This window comes from Oreochromis niloticus, linkage group LG5, assembly GCF_001858045.2.
Source record: "Oreochromis niloticus isolate F11D_XX linkage group LG5, O_niloticus_UMD_NMBU, whole genome shotgun sequence".
NCBI classification, from domain to species: Eukaryota; Metazoa; Chordata; class Actinopteri; order Cichliformes; family Cichlidae; genus Oreochromis; species Oreochromis niloticus.
This window is the reverse complement of record NC_031970.2, coordinates 21,629,190-21,631,393: the sequence shown is the minus strand read 5'-3', so window position 1 is coordinate 21,631,393 and position 2,204 is coordinate 21,629,190. Positions and strand designations below refer to the sequence as shown.

General features: G+C 39.8%; 1 long non-coding RNA gene across 2 annotated transcripts; it reads right to left on the bottom strand.

Moving 5' to 3' along the window:
* Positions 1-248: 248 nt before the first annotated feature.
* Positions 249-895, bottom strand: LOC109202158 (uncharacterized). 2 transcript variants are annotated; one of them, XR_002062084.2, is made up of 2 exons: positions 534-895; positions 249-461 (listed from the first exon to the last, which is right to left on the bottom strand). It is a non-coding gene; the product is annotated as an uncharacterized LOC109202158 (long non-coding RNA). The 2 variants fall into 2 exon arrangements; XR_003219994.1 differs by having other exon boundaries at positions 538-895.
* Positions 896-2,204: the final 1,309 nt, after the last annotated feature.

The window sequence follows — 2,204 nt, the reverse complement described above, 5'->3', positions numbered from 1 at the left end:
CCATGATGGAACCCAGTGTGCTCCTTAGAACTGCTGTGACGTAAATTAGGAGTAACGACACAGAGGTTATACAATACAAAGCACACAAGCCAAAAGGCTATGACAATAAAACTGGAAACATAACTAAGGTTTAGATACTAAGAGAAAGGAACCTGACCCAGACAAGACAGCACACAAACATGGAAACATGTTTGACTTCACAAGACACAGTGTCACGCAGGCGGAAACGGACTCAGGCGCAGACCAGCTGAACTAGAATAGCAGTCGTAAATTTATTTACAAAAGTATATACAGTGTACAGGGCAGGGATATGCAACGGTCCAGGGGAAAAAGGGGAGAAAGTCCAAAACACGCTCTGCTCATTCGCTCCTCACGTATTTGTTTTCAGCACACTCACTCTCACTCCACTCCACGCCACTCCACCAGGGAAACAGATCGGGGGTACGGACGAGTCCGAGAACCTAAGCACAAGAGAACTGCGGTTAGCACAAACAGAGTAATCACACGAGAAACAGGGTTTATCAGGGCCGTACCGACAAGAGTAACTCAACGATCCAGCGAAGAAGCCTTCTGAGTCCTCAGCTTAAATAGCCCAGGAGTCCAGGTAATAAGGTAAATTCACGGCAGGTGCGTGGGCCAAACCCAGCTGAGCTCTGCCCAGGCAGACAGGTGAGAGACAGGAGAGGGAGAGAGAGACAAACTAAAAACAACATGTAGCCTGAAACCTAGGTCCACCAAGGAGACACAGAGACCATGACACACAGAAAAGAATGAAACAGAGAAAAGACTAACAGACCGAAAGTCAACAAAAACACAAACACTAAAATCATCAATAAGAACCACAATAGGGATAAGGAAAGTCACAAGAAAAAAGCTAAATTAGTGGCAAAAACAACAACAAAAAAACGCTTCTCAAAACCCGTAAAGAATCAAAACTGACCGTGACACCTATCCAAGCAGGAAAAGCAAAAGTCTAGTGTGAGTTATAATTTTTATTCTCTAAAAATGACCCTGTACTAGATTCTATACCTGGACTGAGCCCCGACTGTTCTCCTTTTTTTAAAGTGATAATTCAGTTCAGTTTTATTTATATGGTGCCATTTCACAACAACAATCACTTGAAACAAATATTTAGTTTTACCTTTCATTACAGTGTCATAGTTAGTATTAAGTTTATCTATCTGTGAGAAAACTGGAACTACATGGATTAGATGAATGGTAGATTCCCACATTTGTGTTCTAGGATTATGTTATTAAAGCGATGGTTGCTTCGGGTGGATATTATGAATTTATTGAAAAACAACAGATGCTGAAATACCCAAACTGCTGCATTTTAATGTAATGAATAAAACACGACCAAACAAAACAATAAGAGTATGAATTATAGATGTTCCAGTAGAGACAACCTAGCTACAGGATCTTTTATTCTAAGCTGCATGAACCAATCCTTGTCTTCTCATTAATATTGACGCCCTTTTCTCATCTGGCTTTTGATAAAAAACCAAAACAATTTCCCTCAAATAATTCCTCCATTCCTCCAACAATCACACATGTAGTGGCAAACAGTTTTGACTCCTTTGTCATCCATCTTTGACTATAATTTGTTATATTATGTAGCTGGTGAGGAACAAGGATATTTTTTGTTGTTGATGTTCAATCAAAATAAAAAGTCAATCAAAAAAACTGGGGGAAAAAATCAATGTAATGACACCACTGGAAGTAATTTTCTTCTCACCTTACTGACATCATCTTAAACAGGATGAAAGTAATTGATTCCTGTGCTAAGCACTTCAGCAAACTGGCTGCACTACAAGGACAGGGACGGTGAGGAAGAAAAATGCAATAAGGACCCTGAAGGCTTCATTTAATCTGAGCAGATGTTTGAGACTAAAATACAGCAGCAGCTCTTCAAACATGAATGAGCTCTGTGATACAGAGAAACTGGATCTTAATGTCTTAGAGACAGACATAATCTTGATGACCTTCATCACTCGTCCTCACTGAACTGTCGTCATTAATTATTAGATAATTTGACAGTGTCACCAAGTGCTGGCTGAAAACACTGAAGGCAATTTTCAGCTCTTGAGTTCATAGATTTGAAAAAAGATAACCTCAGTTAATACATGTGTGGAGACATGAAGCAATAACTAGACCCCTACCATCCATCCATCCATTTCCGTCCTTATATTCAGGTAGTCCAAACC